We start from the raw sequence: 21,148 nt of genomic DNA, 5'->3' as shown, positions 1-21,148 counted from the left end.
AACCTCCTTACGCCCTTCATGAGCTCTGATGAATATTACTCTTCAAAAGAGAATGAGGAGGTTACTGAAGAGCAAGTTGCCAAGTTCCTTGGTGCAATCATGAAGCTGAATGCCAATTTATTTGGTAATGAGACTTGGGAGATGAACCTCCCCTGTTCACCAATGAACTAAATGCATTGGATCAACTGAGATTGCCTCAGAAGAAACAGGATCCTGGAAAATTTCTAATACCTTGTACCATAGGCACCATGACCTTTGAGAAGGCTCTATGTGACCTTGGGTCAGGAATAAACCTCATGCCACTATCTGTAATGGAGAAACTGGGAATCTTTGAGGTAAAAACTGCTAAAATCTCATTTGAGATGGCAGACAATTCCAGAAAACAGGCTTATGGACAAGTAGAGGACATATTAGTAAAGGTTAATAATGCAAGGAAGATGCTTGGTGACTTTACTGCACCTAATTCCAATTTAGATGGAAGAAGCATCTCCATCCCTACCATTGGAGCAAACAACTTTGAGCTAAAACCTCAATTAGTTTCTCTGATGCAGCAGAACTGCAAGTTTCATGGACTTCCATCTGAAGATCCTTTTTAGTTCTTAACTGAATTTTTGCAGATCTGTGATACTGTTAAGACTAATGGAGTAGATCCTGAAGTCTACAGGCTCATGCATTTCCCTTTTGCTGTAAGAGACAGAGCTAGAGTGTGGTTGGACTCTCAACCCAAAGATAGCCTGAACTCTTGGAATAAGCCGGTCACGACTTTCTTAGCCAAGTTTTTTCCTCCTCAAAAGCTGAGCAAGCTTAGAGTGGATGTTCAAACCTTCAGACAGAAAGAAGGTGAATCCCTCTATGAAGCTTGGGAGAGATACAAGCAACTGACCAAAAAGTGTCCTTCTAACATGCTTTCAGAATGGACCATCCTGGATATATTCTATGCTGGTCTGTCTGAAATAGCTAAGATGTCATTGGATACTTCTGCAGGTGGATCCATTCACCTAAAGAAAATGCCTGCAGAAGCTCAAGAACTCATTGTCATGGTTGCTAATAACCAGTTCATGTACACTTCTGAGAGGAACCCTGTGAGTAATGGGACGCCTCAAAATAAGAGAGTTCTTGAAATTGATACTCTGAATGCCATATTGGCTAAGAATAAAATATTGACTCAGCAAGTCAATATGATTTCTCAGAGTCTGAATGGAATCCAAGCTGCATCCAACAGTACTCAAGAGGCATCTTCTGAAGAAGAAGCTTATGATCCTGAGAACCCTGCAATAGCAGAGGTGAATTACATGGGTGAACCATATGGAAATACCTATAATCCCTCATGGAGAAATCACCCAAATCTCTTATGGAAGGATCAACAAAAGCCTCAACAAGGCTTTAATAATGGTGGAAGAAACAGGTTTAGCAATAGCAAGCCTTTTCCATCATCCACTCATCAACAGACAGAGAATTCTGAGTAGAATCCATCTAGCTTAGCAAATTTAGTCTCTGATCTATCTAAGGCCACTGTGAGTTTCATGAATGAAACAGGGTCCTCCATTAGAAATCTGGAAGCACAAGTGGGCCAGCTGAGTAAAAGGATCACTGAAATCCCTCCTAGTACTCTCCCAAGTAATACAGAAGAAAATCCAAGAGGAGAGTGCAAGGCCATTGATATAACCACCATGGCAGAACCTGTAAGGGAGGTTGAGGACGTGAATCCCAGTGAGGAAGACCTCCTGGGACGTCCAGTGATCAACAAGGAGTTTCCTTCATAGGAACCAAAGGAATCTGAGGCTCATCTAGAGACCATAGAGATTCCATTGAACCTCCTTACGCCCTTCATGAGCTCTGATGAATATTACTCTTCAAAAGAGAATGAGGAGGTTACTGAAGAGCAAGTTGCCAAGTTCCTTGGTGCAATCATGAAGCTGAATGCCAATTTATTTGGTAATGAGACTTGGGAGATGAACCTCCCCTGTTCACCAATGAACTAAATGCATTGGATCAACTGAGATTGCCTCAGAAGAAACAGGATCCTGGAAAATTCCTAATACCTTGTACCATAGGCACCATGACCTTTGAGAAGGCTCTATGTGACCTTGGGTCAGGAATAAACCTCATGCCACTATCTGTAATGGAGAAACTGGGAATCTTTGAGTTAAAAACTGCTAAAATCTCATTAGAGATGGCAGACAATTCCAGAAAACAGGCTTATGGACAAGTAGAGGACATATTAGTAAAGGTTAATAATGCAAGGAAGATGCTTGGTGACTTTACTGCACCTAATTCCAATTTAGATGGAAGAAGCATCTCCATCCCTACCATTGGAGCAAACAACTTTGAGCTAAAACCTCAATTAGTTTCTCTGATGCAGCAGAACTGCAAGTTTCATGGACTTCCATCTGAAGATCCTTTTTAGTTCTTAACTGAATTTTTGCAGATCTGTGATACTGTTAAGACTAATGGAGTAGATCCTGAAGTCTACAGGCTCATGCATTTCCCTTTTGCTGTAAGAGACAGAGCTAGAGTGTGGTTAGACTCTCAACCCAAAGATAGCCTGAACTCTTGGAATAAGCCAGTCACGACTTTCTTAGCCAAGTTTTTTCCTCCTCAAAAGCTGAGCAAGCTTAGAGTGGATGTTCAAACCTTCAGACAGAAAGAAGGTGAATCCCTCTATGAAGCTTGGGAGAGATACAAGCAACTGACCAAAAAGTGTGCTTCTAACATGCTTTCAGAATGGACCATCCTGGATATATTCTATGATGGTCTGTCTGAAATAGCTAAGATGTCATTGGATACTTCTGCAGGTGGATCCTTTCACCTAAAGAAAATGCCTGCAGAAGCTCAAGAACTCATTGTCATGGTTGCTAATAACCAGTTCATGTACACTTCTGAGAGGAACCCTGTGAGTAATGGGACGCCTCAAAATAAGAGAGTTCTTGAAATTGATACTCTGAATGCCATATTGGCTAAGAATAAAATATTGACTCAGCAAGTCAATATGATTTCTCAGAGTCTGAATGGAATCCAAGCTGCATCCAACAATACTCAAGAGGCATCTTCTGAAGAAGAAGCTTATGATCCTGAGAACCCTGCAATAGCAGAGGTGAATTACATGGGTGAACCATATGGAAATACCTATAATCCCTCATGGAGAAATCACCCAAATCTCTCATGGAAGGATCAACAAAAGCCTCAACAAGGCTTTAATAATGGTGGAAGAAACAGGTTTAGCAATAGCAAGCCTTTTCCATCATCCACTCATCAACAGACAGAGAATTCTGAGCAGAATCCATCTAGCTTAGCAAATTTAGTCTCTGATCTATCTAACGCCACTGTGAGTTTCATGAATGAAACAAGGTCCTCCATTAGAAATCTGGAAGCACAAGTGGGCCAGCTGAGTAAAAGGATCACTGAAATCCCTCCTAGTACTCTCCCATGTAATACAGAAGAAAATCCAAGAGGAGAGTGCAAGGCCATTGATATAACCACCATGGCCGAACATGTAAGGGAGGTTGAGGACGTGAATCCCAGTGAGGAAGACCTCCTGGGACGTCCAGTGATCAACAAGGAGTTTCCTTCATAGGAACCAAAGGAATCTGAGGCTCATCTAGAGACCATAGAGATTCCATTGAACCTCCTTACGCCCTTCATGAGCTCTGATGAATATTACTCTTCAAAAGAGAATGAGGAGGTTACTGAAGAGCAAGTTGCCAAGTTCCTTGGTGCAATCATGAAGCTGAATGCCAATTTATTTGGTAATGAGACTTGGGAGATGAACCTCCCCTGTTCACCAATGAACTAAATGCATTGGATCAACTGAGATTTCCTCAGAAGAATCAGGATCCTGGAAAATTCCTAATACCTTGTACCATAGGCACCATGACCTTTGAGAAGGCTCTATGTGACCTTGGGTCAGGAATAAACCTCATTCCACTATCTGTAATGGAGAAACTGGGAATCTTTGAGGTAAAAACTGCTAAAATCTCATTAGAGATGGCAGACAATTCCAGAAAACAGGCTTATGGACAAGTAGAGGACATATTAGTAAAGGTTAATAATGCAAGGAAGATGCTTGGTGACTTTACTGCACCTAATTCCAATTTACATGGAAGAAGCATCTCCATCCCTACCATTGGAGCAAACAACTTTGAGCTAAAACCTCAATTAGTTTCTCTGATGCAGCAGAACTGCAAGTTTCATGGACTTCCATATAAAGATCCTTTTTAGTTCTTAACTGAATTTTTGCAGATCTGTGATACTGTTAAGACTAATGGAGTAGATCCTGAAGTCTACAGGCTCATGCATTTCCCTTTTGCTGTAAGAGACAGAGCTAGAGTGTGGTTGGACTCTCAACCCAAAGATAGCCTGGACTCTTGGAATAAGCTGGTCACGACTTTCTTAGCCAAGTTTTTTCCTCCTCAAAAGCTGAGCAAGCTTAGAGTGGATGTTCAAACCTTCAGACAGAAAGAAGGTGAATCCCTCTATGAAGCTTGGGAGAGATACAAGCAACTGACCAAAAAGTGTCCTTCTAACATGCTTTCAGAATGGACCATCCTGGATATATTCTATGATGGTCTGTCTGAATTAGCTAAGATGTCATTGGATACTTCTGCAGGTGGATCCATTCACCTAAAGAAAACGCCTGCAGAACCTCAAGAACTCATTGTCATGGTTGCTAATAACCAGCTCATGTACACTTCTGAGAGGAACCCTGTGAGTAATGGGACGCCTCAAAATAAGGGAGTTCTTGAAATTGATACTCTGAATGCCATATTGGCTAAGAATAAAATATTGACTTAGCAAGTCAATATGATTTCTCAGAGTCTGAATGGAATCCAAGCTGCATCCAACAGTACTCAAGAGGCATCTTCTGAAGAAGAAGCTTATGATCCTGAGAACCCTGCAATACCAGAGGTGAATTACATGGGTGAACCATATGGAAACACCTATAATCCCTCATGGAGAAATCACCCAAATCTCTCATGGAAGGATCAACAAAAGCCTCAACAACGCTTTAATAATGGTGGAAGAAACAGGTTTAGCAATAGCAAGCCTTTTCCATCATCCACTCATCAACAGACAGAGAATTCTGAGCAGAATCCATCTAGCTTAGCAAATTTAGTCTCTGATCTATCTAAGGCCACTGTGAGTTTCATGAATGAAACAAGGTCCTCCATTAGAAATCTGGAAGCACAAGTGGGCCAGCTGAGTAAAAGGATCACTGAAATCCCTCATAGTACTCTCCCAAGTAATACAGAAGAAAATCCAAAAGGAGAGTGCAAGGCCATTGACATAACCACCATGGCCGAACCTGTAAGGGAGGTTGAGGACGTGAATCCCAGTGAGGAAGACCTCCTGGGACGTCCAGTGATCAACAAGGAGTTTCCTTCTGAGGAACCAAAGGAATCTGAGGCTCATCCAGAGACCATAGAGATTCCATTGAACCTCTTTATGCCCTTCATGAGCTTTGATGAATATTCCTCTTCAAAAGAGAATGAGGAGGTTACTGAAGAGCAAGTTTCCAAGTTCCTTGGTGCAATCATGAAGCTGAATGTCAATTTATTTGGTAATGAGACTTGGGGAGATGAACCTCCCCTGTTCACCAATGAACTAAATGCATTGGATCAACTGAGATTGCCTCAGAAGAAACAGGATCCTGGAAAGTTCCTAATACCTTGTACCATAGGCACCATGACCTTTGAGAAGGCTCTATGTGACCTTGGGTCAGGAATAAACCTCATGCCACTATCTGTAATAGAGAAACTGGGAATCTTTGAGGTAAAAACTGCTAAAATCTCATTAGAGATGGCAGACAATTCCAGAAAACAGGCTTATGGACAAGTAGAGGACATATTAGTAAAGGTTGAAGGCCTTTACATCCCTGCTGATATCATAATCTTAGATACTGGGAAGGATGAGGATGAATCCATCATCCTTGGAAGACCCTTCCTAGCCACAGCAAGAGCTGTGATTGATGTTAACAGAGGTGAACTAGTCCTTCAATTGAATGAGGACTTCCTTGAGTTTAAAACTCAAGGACATCCTTCTGTAAACATGGAAAAGAGGCACAGTAAGCTTCTCTCAAAACAGAGTCAACCAGAGCCCCCACAGTCAAACTCTAGGTTTGGTGTTGGGAGGCCACAACCAAACTCTAAGTTTGGTGTTGAACTCCCATATCCAAACTCTAAGTTCGGTGTTGGGGAGTCTCAACAATGCTCTGAACATATGTGAGGCTCCATGAGAGCCCACTGTCAAGCTATTGACATTAAAGAAGCGCTTGTTGGGAGGCAACCCAACCTTTATTTAATTATATTTTTTTATTAGTTATATGTCTTCATAGGTTCATGATCATGTGGAGCCACAAAAACAACTGGAAAAATTGAAGAAAAATAAAAAACAGCATTAAAAATAGCACACCCTGGAGGAGGACTTCACTGGCGTTCAAATGCCAGTAAAGAGCATCTGGCTGGCGTTCAACGCCAGAACAAAGCATGGAGCTGGCGCTGAACGCCAGAAACAAGCATGAAGTTGGCGTTCAATGCCAGAAATATGCTGCATCTGGGCGTTGAACGCCCAGAACAAGCATCAGTTCGGCGTTTAAACGCCAGAATTGCATGCAAAGGCATTTTACATGCCTAATTGGTGCAGGGATGTAAATCCTTGACACCTCAAGATTTGTGGACCTCACAGGATCATCTTTGGATCTGTGAACCCCACAGGATCCCCACCTTACCTCCTCATAATCCTAGTTTTTTTCCACATCTTCTTCTTCATCTATTCCTTCTTCTTTTGCTCGAGGGCGAGCAACATTCTAAGTTTGGTGTGGTAAAAGCATTGCTTATTTTGCTTTTCCATAACCATTGATGGCACCTAAGGCCAGAGAAACCTCAAAAAAAAAAAAGAGAGAGAAGAGAAAAGGGAAGACAAAAGCTTCCACCTCCAAGTCATGGAGATGGAGAGATTCATGTAAAGGATCTATAGCTCAGTGGTAGAACATTTGACTGCAAATCAAGAGATCCCTGAGATACCTCAAGGGATACATTTTCCCCCACACAAATATATGGGACAATTAAGGGTGGAACATCAAGAGCACTCTATCATCCTTCATGAAATTAGAGAAGATCAAAAAGCAATAAAGGAGGAGCAACAAAGACAAGGAAGAGACATAGAAGAGCTCAAGGACATCATTGGTTCCTCAAGAAGGAAACGCCACCATCACTAAGGTGGACTCATTCCTTGTTCTTACATTCTCTGTTTTTCGTTTTCTATGTTAAGTGCTTATCTAAGTTTGTGTCTTATTACATGATCATTAGTATTTGGTAACATTGTCTTAAAGTTATGAATGTCCTATGAATCCATCACCTCTCTTAAATGAAAAATTTTTTAATTCAAAAGAACAATAAGTACATGAGTTTCGAATTTATCCTTGAACTTAGTTAAATTATATTGACGTGGTGACAATGCTTATTGTCTTCTGAATGAATGCTTGAACAGTGCATATGTCTTTTGAAGTTGTTGTTTAAGAATGTTAAATATGTTGGCTCTTGAAAGAATGATGACAAGGAGACATGTTATTTGATAATCTAAAAAATCATAAAAATGATTCTTGAAGCAAGAAAAAGCAGCAAAGAACAAAGCTTGTAGAAAAAAAATAGCGAAAAAAAAAGTAGAAAAAAAAAGAGAGAAAAAGCAAGCAGAAAAAGCCAAAAGCTCTTAAAACCAAGAGGCAAGAGCAAAAAGCCAGTAACCCTTAAAACCAAAAGGCAAGGGTAATAAAAAGGATCCCAAGGCTTTGAGCATCAGTGGATAGGAGGGCCTAAAGGAATAAAATCCTGGCCTAAGCGGCTAAACCAAGCTGTCCCTAACCATGTGCTTGTGGCGTGAAGGTGTCAAGTGAAAACTTGAGACTGAGCGGTTAAAGTCAAGGTCCAAAGCAAAAAAAAAAAAAAGAGTGTGCTTAAGAACCCTGGACACCTCTAATTGGGGACTTTAGCAAAGCTGAGTCACAATCTGAAAAGGTTCACCCAATTATGTGTCTGTGGCATTTATGTATCCGGTGGTAATACTGGAAAACAAAGTGCTTAGGGCCACGGCCAATACTCATAAAGTAGCTGTGTTCAAGAATCAACATACTGAACTAGGAGAATCAATAACACTATCTGAACTCTAAGTTCCTATAGATGCCAATCATTCTGAACTTCAATGGATAAAGTGAGATGCCAAAACTATTCAAGAGGCAAAAAGCTACAAGTCCCGCTCATCTGATTGGAGCTATGTTTCATTGATAGTTTGGAATTTATAGTATATTCTCTTCTTTTTATCCAATTTGATTTTCAATTGCTTGGGGACAAGCAAAATTTTAAGTTTGGTGTTGTGATGAGCGGATAATTTATACGCTTTTTGACATTGTTTTCAGTATGTTTTTAGTAGAATCTAGTTACTTTTAGGGATGTTTTCATTAGTTTTTATGTTAAATTCACATTTCTGGACTTTACTATGAGTTTGTGTGTTTTTCTGTGATTTCAGGTATTTTCTGGCTGAAATTGAGGGACTTGAGTAAAAATCAGATTCAGAGGTTGAAGAAGGACTGCTGATGCTGTTGGATTCTGACCTCCCTGCACTCAAAGTGGATTTTCTGGAGCTACAGAACTCAAAATGGCGCGCTTCTAGTTGCGTTGGAAAGCAGACATCCAGGGCTTTCCAGCAAGATATAATAGTCTACACTTTGGCCGAGTTTAGATGACGTAAAAGGGCGTTGAACACCAGTTCTACGCTGCTGTTTGGAGTTAAACGCCAGAAACACGTCACAAGCCAGAGTTGAACGCCAGAAATACGTTACAAACTAGCGTTCAACTCCAAGATTGAACTCTACACGTGTAACATTCAAGCTCAGCCCAAGCACACACCAAGTGGGCCCCAGAAGTGGATTTATGCATCAATTACTTACTTCTGTAAACCCTAGTAACTAGTTTAGTATAAATAGGACTTTTTGCTATTGTATTAGACATCCTGGATCAGTTTTATGCTATCTTATGTTCATATTTTGATCTATTGATCATGTTTGGGGGGCTGGCCATTCGGTCATGCCTGGACCTCTCACTTATGTATTTTCAAACGGTAGAGTTTCTACACTCCATAGATTAAGGTGTGGAGCTCTGCTGTTCCTCAAAGATTAATGCAAAGTACTACTGTTTTTCTATTCAATTCAACTTATTCTGCTTCTAAGATATCCATTCGCACTTCAACATGAATGTGATGAACGTGACAATCATCATCATTCCCTATGAACGCGTGCCTGACAAGCACTTCCGTTCTACCTTAGATTGAATGAGTATCTCTTGGATCTCTTAATCAGAATCTTCGTGGTATAAGCTAGATTGATGGCGGCATTCATGAGAGTCCGGAAAGTCTAAACCTTGTCTGTGGTATTCCGAGTAGGACTCTGGGATTGAATGACTGTGACGAACTTCAAACTCGCGAGTGCTGGGCGTAGTGACAGACGCAAAAGGAGGGTGAATCCTATTCCAGTATGATCGAGAACCTCAGATGATTAGCCGTGCCGTGACAGGGCATTTGGACCATTTTCACAAGAGGATGGGATGCAGCCATTGACAACGGTGATGCCTCTAGACGATTAGCCATGCAGTGACAGCGCATCGGACCATTTTCCAGAGAGGATCAAAAGTAGCCATTGCCAATGGTGATGTCCTTACATAAAGCCAGCCATGGAAAGGAGTAGGATTGATTGGATGAAGACAGCAGGAAAGCAGAGGTTCAGAGGAACGAAAGCATCTCTATGCGCTTATCTGAAATTCTCACCAATGATATACATAAGTGTTTCTATCCTTATTTTCTATCTATTTATTATTTATGTTCGAAAACACCATAACTATTTCATATCCGCCTGACTGAGATCTACAAGGTGACCATAGCTTGCTTCATACCAACAATCTCCGTGGGATCGACCCTTACTCACGTAAGGTTTATTACTTGGACGACCCAGTGCACTTGCTGGTTAGTTGTATCAAAGTTGTGAATGAAAAACAATTTATTAAGACGTGCGTACAGAGTTTTTGACGCCGTTGCCTGAGATCACAATTTCGTGACCAAGTTTTTGGCGCCGTTGCCGGGGATTGTTCGAGTTTGGACAACTGACGGTTCATCTTGTTGCTCAGATTAGGTAAGTTTCTTTTTGTTTTATTTTCAAAAAATTTTCAAAAATCTTTCAAAAATTTCTCATCTGTTTTTTAAAAAAAAAATTTTAAATTATTCTATGTCTTCAAAACTTTCAAGAATGAATTCTAGAGTTTCATGGTAACATCTTGAATCCTATCTAGCTGTAAAGCCATACCCAAACTGCTTTGGGATTGGTCTTCAACTAATCACCACAATGCATGTAATTCCATCCTAAAGCTGACTGGCGATTAAGCCATGTCCAACCCTTTGATTGGAGCTTTGGGCTAATATTGAAGGATTCCTGGAATTCTTCTTAAAGATTTTGGAATCCTTATTTTTTCTTTTTCATATAATTTTTGAAAAAAACCAAAAAAATTAGAAAATCATAAAAATCAAAAATATTTTGTGTTTCTTGTTTGAGTCTTGAGTCAATTTTTAAGTTTGGTGTCAATTGCATATTCATCTTGCATTTTTCGAAAATTCATGCATTCATAGTGTTCTTCATAATCTTCAAGTTGTTCTTGGTAAGTCTTCTTGTTTGATCTTGATGTTTTCTTGTTTTGTGTCTTTCCTTGTTTTTCATATGCATTCTTGCATTCATAGTGTCTGAACATGACAGATTTCTAAGTTTGGTGTCTTGCATGTTTTCTTTGCATCAAAAAATTTTAAAAAATATGTTCTTGATGTTCATCATGATCTTCAAAGTGTTCTTGGTGTTCATCTTGACATTCATAGCATTCTTGCATGCATTAATTGTTTTGATCCAAAATTTTCATGCATTGAGTCTTTTTCATGTTTTTCTCTCTCATCATAAAAATTCAAAAAATCAAAAAAATATCTTTCCCTTTTTCTCTCATAAAATTTGAAAATTTGGATTGACTTTTTCAAAAATTTTCAAAATTCAGTTGTTTCTTATGAGTCAAATCAAATTTTCAATTTAAAAATCTTATCTTTTTCAAAATCTTTTTCAAAATTCAAATCTTTTTCATTTTTCTTAGTTATTTTTTAAAATTTTTAAATATTTTTCAAAAATATTTTTCTTAATTTTATCACATAATTTTCGAAAATATCATCATCAATTAATGTTTTGATTCAAAAATTTCAAGTTTGTTACTTGCTTGTTAAGAAAGATTCAAACTTTAAGTTCTAGAATCATATCTTGTGATTTCTTGTGAATCAAGTCATTAATTGTGATTTTAAAAAATCAAATATTTTTCAAAACGAATTTCAACCATATCTTTTCAAAATTTGTTTCAACTAACTAACTAACTTTTTGTTTGTTTCTTATCTTTTTCAAAACTACATAACTAACTCTCTCTCTCTCTCTCTAATTTTCGAAAATATCTCCCTCTTTTTCAAAAATTCTTTTTAAATTAACTAATTATTTTAATTTTTGATTTTAATTTTATTCTTAATTTTCGAAAATTACTAACCTTTTTCAAAAACTATTTTCGAAAATCACTAACTCTTTTTCAAAAATTATTTTTGAAATTTCTCTCTCTCTCTCTCTCTCTCATTTCCTTCTATTTATTTATTCATCTACAAACACTTTTCTTCTACTCACATAAGGGAACCTCTATACTTGGGCAAAAAGGATCCCTATTATTATTATTCTTCTGTTCCCTCTTTTTCATATGAGCAGGAGCAAAGACAAGAATATTCTTGTTGAAGCAGATCCAGAACCTGAAAGGACTCTGAAGAGGAAACTAAGAGAAGCTAAATTACAACAAGCCAGCATGCACCTTTCAGAAATTTTCGAACAAGAAGAGGACATGGCAGCCCAAAATAATAATAATGCAAGGCGGATGCTTGGTGACTTTACTGTACCTAATTCTAATTTACATGGAAGAAGCATCTCCATCCCTACCATTGAAGCAAACAATTTTGAGCTGAAACCTCAGCTAGTTTCTCTAATGCAACAAAACTGCAAGTTTCATGGACTTCCATCTGAAGATCCTTTTCAGTTCTTAACTGAATTCTTGCAGATCTGTGATACTGTTAAGACTAATGGAGTAGATCCTGAAGTCTACAGGCTCATGCTTTTCCCTTTTGCTGTGAGAGACAGAGCTAGAATATGGTTAAACTCTCAACCTAAGGATAGCCTGAACTCTTGGGATAAGCTGGTCAAGGCTTTCTTAGCCAAGTTCTTTCCTCCTCAAAAGCTTAGTAAGCTTAGAGTGGATGTCCTAACCTTCAGACAGAAAGAAGGTGAATCCCTCTATGAAGCTTGGGAGAGATACAAAGGACTGACCAAAAAGTGTCCTTCTGACATGCTTTCAGAATGGACCATCCTGGATATATTCTATGATGGTCTATCTGAACTAGCTAAGATGTCATTGGATACTTCTGCAGGTGGATCCATTCACCTAAAGAAAATGCCTGCAGAACCTCAAGAACTCATTGTCATGGTTGCTAATAACCAGTTCATGTACACTTCTGAGAGGAACCCTGTGAGTAATGGGACGTCTCAAAATAAGGGAGTTCTTGAAATTGATACTCTGAATGCCATATTGGCTAAGAATAAAATATTGACTCAGCAAGTCAATATGATTTCTCAGAGTCTGAATGGAATCCAAGCTGCATCCAACAGTACTCAAGAGGCATCTTCTGAAGAAGAAGCTTATGATCCTGAGAACCCTGCAATAGCAGAGGTGAATTACATGGGTGAACCATATGGAAACACCTATAATCCATCATGGAGAAATCATCCAAATCTCTCATGGAAGCATCAACAAAAGCCTCAACAAGGCTTTAATAATGGTAGAAGATACAGGTTTAGCAACAACAAGCCTTTTCCATCATCCACTCAGCAACAGAAAGAGAACTCTGAATAAAATGCCTCTAATTTAGCAAACTTAGTCTCTGATCTATCTAAGGCCACTGTAAGTTTCATGAATGAAACAAGGTCCTCCGTTAGAAATTTGGAAGCACAAGTGGGCGAGCTGAGTAAAAGGATCACTGAAATCCCTCCTAGTACTCTCCCAAGCAATACAGAAGAAAATCCAAAAGGAGAGTGCAAGGCCACTGATATAACCATCATGGCCGAATCCAAAGAGGAAGGGGAGGACGTAAATCCCAGTGAGGAAGACCTCCTGGGACGTCCAGTGATCAATAAGGAGTTTCCCTCTGAGGAACCAAAGGAATCTGAGGCTCATCTAGAGACCATAGAGATTCCATTGAACCTCCTTATGCCATTCATGAGCTCTGATGAGTATTCCTCTTCTAAAGAGAATGAGGATGTTACCGAAGAGAAAGCTACCAAGTACCTTGGTGCAATCATGAAGCTGAATGCCAAATTATTTGGTATTGAGACTTGGGAATATGAACCTCCCTTGTTTACCAATGAACTGAGTGATCTGGATCAACTGACATTGCCTCAGAAGAAACAGGATCCTGGAAAGTTTATAATACCTTGTGCCATAGGCACCATGATCTTTGAAAAAGCTCTATGTGACCTTGGTTCAGGGATAAACCTCATGCCCCTCTCTGTAATAGAGAAACTGGGAATCTTTGGGGTGCAAGCTACTAAAATCTCATTAGAGATGGCAGACAAATCAAGAAAACAGGCTTATGGACAAGTAGAGGACGTGTTAGTAAAGGTTGAAGGCCTTTACATCCCTGCTGATTTCATAGTCCTAGATACTGGGAAGGACGAGGATGAATTCATCATCCTTGGAAGACCCTTCCTAGCCACAGCAAGAGCTGTAATTGATGTTGACAGAGGTGAACTAGTCCTTCAATTGAATGAGGACTCCCTTGAGTTTAAAACTCAAGGACATCCATCTGTAAACATGGAGAGGAAGCATGAAAAGCTTCTCTCAAAACAGAGTCAACCAGAGCCCCCACAGTCAAACTCTAAGTTTGGTATTGGAAAGTCTCAACAATGCTCTGAACATCTGTGAGGCTCTATGAGAGCCCACTGTCAAGCTATTGACATTAAAGAAGCGCTTGTTGGGAGGCAACCCAATTTTTATTTAATTATATTTTTATTAGTTATATGTCTTTGTAGGTACATGATCATGTGGAGTCACAAAATAAATATAAAAATTGAAAACGGAATCAAAAACAGCAGAAAAAAATCACACCCTGGAGGAAGACCTTACTGGCGTTTAAACGCCAGTAAGAAGCATCTTTTGGGCGTTCAACGCCAAAATAGAGCATGGTTCTGGCGCTGAACGCCAGAAATGGGCAGCATCTGTGCGTTTGAACGCCAGAAATGCACCCTGGAGAAGAGCTGGCGCTGAACGCCCAGAACAAGCATGGTTCTGGCGTTCAACGCCAAAAATGGGCAATAAATGGGCGTTCAATGCCCAGAACAAGCACCAATCAGGTGCTGAACGCCCAGAGTTGTGAGGAAGGGCATTTTGCATACCGAATTTGGTGCAAGGTTGTAAATCCTTGAACACCTCAGGATCTGTGGACCCCACAGGATCCCCACCTACCTCCACTGACTTCTTCTCACCCCTCTTTCATACAATCCCATAAACACTCTTCCCCAAAACTCTTCACCAATCACCTCAATCTCTCTTCCCTATCACCACTTTACGACTCACATCCATACACCCACCTACCTTCAAAATTCAATATCTCTTTCCCACCCAATCCCACCCATATGGCCGAATACACACAATCCTCCATCTCCTCCATATCTTCTTCTTCTTCTTCTATTCTTTCTTCTTTTGCTCGAGGACGAGCAACATTCTAAGTTTGGTGTGGTAAAAGCATAGCTTTTTTGTTTTTCTATAACCATTAATGGCACCTAAGGCCAGAGAAACCTCAAGAAAGAGGAAAGGGAAGACAATTGCTTCCACCTCTGAGCCAAGGGAGATGGAAAGATTCATCTCACAAGCCCATCACTAAGAAAAGGATGGAGCAAACAAGAGAGCACATTCATGGATCTCAACAGGCACATGAAGAAGCTCATCATCAAGAAATCCCTGAGATACTTCAAGGGATGCACTTTCCTCCACAGAATTTTTGGGAGCAAACCAACACCTCCGTAGGAGAATTAAGTTCCAACATGGGGCAATTAAGGGTGGAACATCAAGAGCGCTCCATCATCCTTCATGAAATTAGAGAAGATCAAAAAGCAATGAGGGATGAGCAACAAAGACAAGGAAGAGACATAGAAGAGCTCAAGGACATCATTGGTTCCTCAAGGAGGAAACGCCACCATCACTAAGGTGGACTCATTCCTTGTTCTTACATTCTCTGTTTTTCGTTTTCTATGTTAAGTGCTTATCCATGTTTGTGTCTTCATTACATGATCATTAGTAGTTAGTAACTTTGTCCTAAAGTTATGAATGTCCTATGAATCCATCACCTCTCTTAAATGAAAAATGTTTTAATTCAAAAGAACAAGAAGTACATGAGTTTCAAATTTATCCTTGAACTTAGTTTAATTATTTTGATGTGGAGACAATGCTACTTGTTTCTAGCATTAAACGCCACTTCCATACTCTGTTCTGGCGTTTAACACCAGCTTGGTGCCTGTTTCTGGCGTTAAACGCCAGACAGATGCTTGTTTCTGGCGTTTAAACGCCAGACTGCTCTCCTCCAGGGTGTGCTATTTTTTCTGCTGTTTTTCATTTCGTTTTTGATTTTTCAGTAGTTTTTTTGACTCCACATGATCATCAACCTAATAAAACACGAAATAACAATAGAAGATAACATTGGATTGCCTCCCAACAAGCACTTCTTTAATGTCAATAGATTAACAGTGAGCTCTCACAGAGCCTCACAGATGTTGGAACCTTCCAACACCAAACTTAGAGTTTGAATGTGGGGGTTCAACACCAAACTTAGAGTTTGGTTGTGGCCTCCCAACATCAAACTTAGAGTTTGACTTTGGGGGCTTTGGTTGACTCTGTAGTGAGAGAAGCTTTTCATGCTTCCTCTCCATGGTTACAGAAGGAGATCCTTGAGTTTTAAACACAAGGCTATCTTCATTCAGTTGAAGGATCAATTCTCCTTGGTCCACATCAATCACAGCTCTTGCTGTGGCTAGGAAGGGTCTTCCAAGGATGATGGATTCATCCTCATCCTTTCCAGTGTCTAGGATTATGAAATCAGCAGGGATGTAAAGGCCTTTAACCTTTACTAGCACGTCCTCTACTTGTCCATAAGCCTGTTTTCTTGAGTTGTCTGCCATCTCTAATGAGATTCTGACAGTTTGCACCTCAAAGATTCCCAGTTCTCCATTACAGAGAGTGGCATGAGGTTTATCCCTGACCCAAGGTCACATAGAGCCTTCTCAAAGGTCATGGTGCCTATGGTATAAGGTATTAAGAACTTTCCAGGATCCTGTTTCTTCTGAGGCAATGTCAGTTGATCCAGATCACTCAGTTCATTGATGAGCAAGGGAGGTTCATCTTCCCAAGTCTCATTACCAAATAATTTGGCATTCAGCTTCATGATTGCACCAAGGTACTTGGCAACTTCCTCTTCAATGACATCTTCATTCTCTTCAGAAGAAGAATACCCATCATAGCTCATGAATGGCATAACGAGGTTCAATGGAATCTCTATGGTCTCTAGATGAGCCTCAGATTCCTTTGGTTCCTTAGAGGGAAACTCCTTATTGGTCACTGGATATCCCAGGAGGTCTTCCTCACTAGGATTCACATCCTTCTCCTCCCTTGTAGGTTCGGCCATGATGGTTAAATCAATGGCCTTGCACTCTCTCTTTGGATTTTCTTTTGTATTGCTTGGGAGAGTACTAGGAGGAGTTTCAGTGACTCTTTTACTCAGCTGGCCCACTTGTGCCTCCAAATTCCTAATGGAGGACTATGTTTCATTCTTGAAACTTACAGTGGCCTTAGATAGATCAGAGACTATATTTGCTAAGCTAGATGGATTCTGCTCAGAACTCTCTGTCTGTTGCTGAGTGGATGATGGAAAAGGCTTGCTATTGCTAAACCTGTTTCTTCCACCATTATTAAAGCCTTGTTGAGGCTTTTGTTGATCCTTCCATGAGAAATTTGGATGATTTCTCCATGAGGGATTATAGGTGTCTCCATAGGGTTCACCCATGTAATTCACCTCTGCTATTGCAGGGTTCTCAGGATTATATTGACTTGCTGAGTCAATATTTTATTTTGAGCCGATATGGCATTCAGAGTATCAATTTCAAGAACTCCCTTCCTCATAGGCGTCCCATTATTCACAGGATTCCTTTCAGAAGTGTACATGAACTGGTTATTTGCAACCATGTCAATGAGTTCTTGAGCTTTTGCAGGCGTTTTCTTTAGGTGAATGGATCCACCTGCAGAATGGTCCAGTGATATCTTTGATAGCTCAGATAGACCATCATAGAATATATCCAGGATGGTCCATTCTGAAAGCATGTCAGAACGACACTTTTTGGTCAGTTCCTTGTATCTCTTCCAAGCTTCATAGAAGGATTCACCTTCTTTCTGTTTGAAGGTTTAAACATCCACTCTGAGCTTACTAAGCTTTTGAGGAGGAAAGAACTTGGCTAAGAAAGCCATGACCAGCTTATCCCAAGAGTTCAGGCTATCCTTAGGTTGAGAGTCCAACCATATTCTAGCTCTGTCTCTTACAGCAAATGGGAAAAGCATAAGCATGTAGACCTCGGGATCAACCCCATTGGTCTTAACAGTATCACAGATTTACAAGAATTTAGTTAAGAACTGAAAAGGATCTTCAGATGGAAGTCCATGAAACTTGCAGTTCTGTTGCATCAGAGAAACTAATTGAGGTTTAAGCTCAAAGTTGTTTGCTCCAATGGCAGGAATTGAGATGCTTCTTCCATGTAAATTGGAATTTGGTGCAGTAAAGTCACCAAGCATCTTTCTTGCATTGTTATTATTTTCGGCCATGTCACCTTCTTTTTCGAAAATTTCTGTCAGATTTTCTCCAGAGAGTTGTGCTTTAGCTTCCCTTAGCTTCCTCTTCAGAGTCCTTTCAGGTTCAGGATCAGCCTCAACAAGAATGTTCTTATCCTTGTTCCTGCTCATATGAAAAAGAAGAAAACAGAAAAGAAAATATGGAATCCTCTATGTCAAAGTATAGAGATTCCTTATGCAAGTATAAGAAGAGAATAATGTAAGAAGGAGAAGAGGTAAAATTCGAACACGGAGAGGAAGATGTGGTTTGAATCTTGGGTGGAAGAGAAGTGTTAGTAGATGAATAAATAAATAGAAGGAGATGAGAGAGAGGGAATTTCGAAAATTAATTAAATTAAAAAATAAAATTTAAAGTTAAATTTTGAAAATTAAAATTGAAATCAAATTAAATTAAAAATGAAAATAATTATTTAAAAAAAGGGAATTTTGAAAAAGAGGGAAGGGATTTTCGAAAATTACGCAGTTTTGAAAAAGATAAGAATCAATCAAAAAGTTAAGTGGTTAATTGAAAAAGATTTGAAATTCAAATTTGAAAAGATAAGAAGTTAGAAAAGATTTTGAAATTGATTTTGAAAAAGATGTGATTGAAATTTATTTTGAAAAAGACTTGAAAAATAAATTTAAAAAGATTTGATTTTGAAAATTAAAGTTGATTACTTGACTAACAAGAAACAAAAAGATTTGATTTTAAAATTTAAAGATTGAATCTTTCTTATTAGGCAATGATGGGATATTTTCGCAGAGAAACGAATTTCTCCAAGACACCCAAATCTAACCGGCAAGTGCACCGGGTCGCATCAAGTAATAATAACTCACGGGAGTGAGGTCGATCCCACAGGGATTGAAGGATTGAGCAATTTTAGTTTAGTGGTTGATTTAGTCAAGCGAATCAAGATTTGGTTGAGAGATTTGTGATTTGCAGAATTTAAATTGCATAGAAAGTAAAGGGAATGGGTAATTGGCATGAAATTTAAAGTGCTGAATCTTAAAGAATAAGAAATTAAATGGCAGAAACTTAGAACGCAAGAAATGTAAATTGCAGAATCTTAAAGTGCAAGAAATGTAAATGGCTTGAATTGTAAAGGGAATTGGGAGTTGGATTTGTAGGAATTAAACAAGGGAAATTAAAATTTAACAAGCAGAGGAATAGAAGAACACTTGGATTGAATCAGATCTAGAAACAGATTTGTAAATGAGCATGAAAACAGTAAACAGGGAATGGGAAATGGGAAATCCGGATCTCAGGACCCAAGAGACTAGAAAACCAAGTCTAGATCTCAATGCCTTCCTAGATCCAACAAGAACAATTGCCAAGGAAATTGTAAATTGCAAAGAAAGTAGATGAAGAACAATTAACCGAAACTGAAATTCAATTAAGCAGAAAATTAAACAAGATTCCAAGGTGAGATTGAAACAGAATTTCTTCAATTCTCCACCCAAAATCCAAGACAAGAAAAGTAAAGAGTGCTGGGCAAGAACAAGGAAGAAGAGAGATCAATTCTCCTCCCAAATTCTCTTGAATTAAAACAACAATGCTAAGAAATGTAAAAGTGAGCTCTCAATCAAACCAGAAAAGAAAGCTCTCTGAAAACTCAAAGGGAAGCTCCCTTAAAACTTAAATTCTAATCTATTTATACACTTTCTTCAAATGGTCTTCAAGCCTTCAATTGGACCTTTGCTCTTGGTGGAATTGGGTTGAGAGAGGCCTTGGTTGATTGCTCCTGGAGTTTGGAGAAGAACCGAATTGAACCGGGTTGGAATCATGAAAGCTTGAGTAAAAGTTGGAGTAAAAGTTAGGGTCTAACTTTTGCTCCAACTTTTCACATCAGCACCATTGTTTTGCTGATACCAACGTTGGGGCAAAAGTTAGGGGTCTAACTTTTGCTCCAACGTTGGCTTCCCCTTGGTTATTCATGGCGCCAACGTTAGCCAAAAAGTTAGGGGCTAACGTTGGCGCAAACTTTTGCTAGCCCAGGGAGAGTTTTTCAGGCGCCAACGTTAGCCAAAAAGTTAGGGGCTAACGTTGGCGCAAACTTTTGGTGCATCTAGGGAGTGTTTTTCATGCCAAAAGTTAGCCAAAAAGTTAGGGGGTAACTTTTGGTCCAGCTTTTGCCCAAAAGTTAGCCAAAAAGTTAGGGGCTAACTTTTGCTCCAGCTTTTGCCCAAAAGTTAGCCAAAAAGTTAGGGGCTAACTTTTGCTCCAGCTTTTACCCAAAAGTTAGCCAAAAAGTTAGGGGCTAACTTTTGCTCCAGCTTTTGCTTCTTGGTTCATAATTAATCCAAGACTCAAGTCATTCCTCCTAGCCATTCCTTCTTGCATCAACCTTTCTCCAAGCTTTCTTCACCTATCATTAATCAACCAAACACATCAAAGCTATGCTCAAAATCATGAGATATTCATTCTTTCATAATATATGACAATTATAGCATAAAACCTCATGAAATAGCATGAATTCATACATGGTTGATTAAATTAAAGGAAACATGAAAATCTACCCAATTGGCTTGCTTTTGGCTCAAGAAAGTGCATAATTCAATTGAAAACAAAAGAAAAAGGCTAGTGAAACTAGGCTAAGATGACTTGTCATCACAACACCAAACTTAAAGCTTGCTTGTCCCCAAGCAAGAAATGATTTATTGAGAAAAAAGAATGAAATGGGAGAGGATGTTCATGCTAGTAGAGTGTTATTGATAGTTCATGGGGTTTTATGTGGATATGTACACACTCACCTCTTATTGACTCTTAAGCCTAGAAAGCCTCCTTCAAGCTTCAAGTAACATACTGCTATGACCTCTCATTATTCCTTTATCCTTGGCTATTGTCTTGTTCATGAGCTTTATTTGAGTGTCATGTGTAGCAAGTTCATTTTCTTTTCTTTATACTTGACACATTATTCACTATAGACACTTGGCTCACATTCCTTCTTAAAACATTGATGCCCAGCACCTCTTTGGGCTACTAAATGCCTTGTAGTTAGGTTGCTCTTGACAGTGGACTTTCAGCTGATGATCCCGGGTTAGTTAACCCAAGTCACCGAGTGTTGATGCACTCCAAAGAGCTTAGTAGTCCAAGCAAATCCTAATACAAAGACACCACAGGCATATATTCTAAG

General features: G+C 39.3%; 4 non-coding genes across 4 annotated transcripts; 1 reads left to right on the top strand and 3 right to left on the bottom strand.

Moving 5' to 3' along the window:
* Nucleotides 1-800: 800 nt before the first annotated feature.
* LOC112780429 (small nucleolar RNA R71) lies at nt 801-908 on the bottom strand. The gene has a single exon (XR_003191267.1). It is a non-coding gene; the product is annotated as a small nucleolar RNA R71 (small nucleolar RNA).
* A 3,514-nt stretch (nt 909-4,422) lies between these two features.
* On the bottom strand, nt 4,423-4,530 carry LOC112780428 (small nucleolar RNA R71). The gene has a single exon (XR_003191266.1). It is a non-coding gene; the product is annotated as a small nucleolar RNA R71 (small nucleolar RNA).
* Nucleotides 4,531-12,335: 7,805 nt separating this feature from the next.
* On the bottom strand, nt 12,336-12,443 carry LOC112781993 (small nucleolar RNA R71). Its single transcript, XR_003192738.1, has one exon. It is a non-coding gene; the product is annotated as a small nucleolar RNA R71 (small nucleolar RNA).
* Nucleotides 12,444-17,511: 5,068 nt separating this feature from the next.
* LOC112780406 (small nucleolar RNA R71) lies at nt 17,512-17,615 on the top strand. The gene has a single exon (XR_003191246.1). It is a non-coding gene; the product is annotated as a small nucleolar RNA R71 (small nucleolar RNA).
* Nucleotides 17,616-21,148: the final 3,533 nt, after the last annotated feature.

The sequence above is a fragment of the Arachis hypogaea genome, chromosome 19, assembly GCF_003086295.3.
Source record: "Arachis hypogaea cultivar Tifrunner chromosome 19, arahy.Tifrunner.gnm2.J5K5, whole genome shotgun sequence".
Taxonomy (NCBI): Eukaryota; Viridiplantae; Streptophyta; class Magnoliopsida; order Fabales; family Fabaceae; genus Arachis; species Arachis hypogaea.
Note: the sequence above shows the minus strand (reverse complement) of the source record. Positions and strands in the feature narration are given on the sequence as shown.